Raw genomic sequence first — 220 nt, forward strand, 5'->3', positions numbered from 1 at the left:
CCAATAACTCTGGAGTCCATCATTTGATTTCAAAACACACATATTCAAGCTATGTTTGGTAACCAAGAGAGGAGAAGAAAATAAAAGAAAAAAAAAAAGGTACAAAAATTTCTTGGTTTAAAAAGTTCTTTGTTCTTGGAATGTCCTCATTCAATAGAAGATTGTTTTTGAATTTTCAAATTTCTCTCGGCAATTGTGAATTTTTTTTTTTTTTGTTCGA

This window comes from Macadamia integrifolia, chromosome 10 (assembly GCF_013358625.1).
Source record: "Macadamia integrifolia cultivar HAES 741 chromosome 10, SCU_Mint_v3, whole genome shotgun sequence".
Taxonomy (NCBI): domain Eukaryota; kingdom Viridiplantae; phylum Streptophyta; class Magnoliopsida; order Proteales; family Proteaceae; genus Macadamia; species Macadamia integrifolia.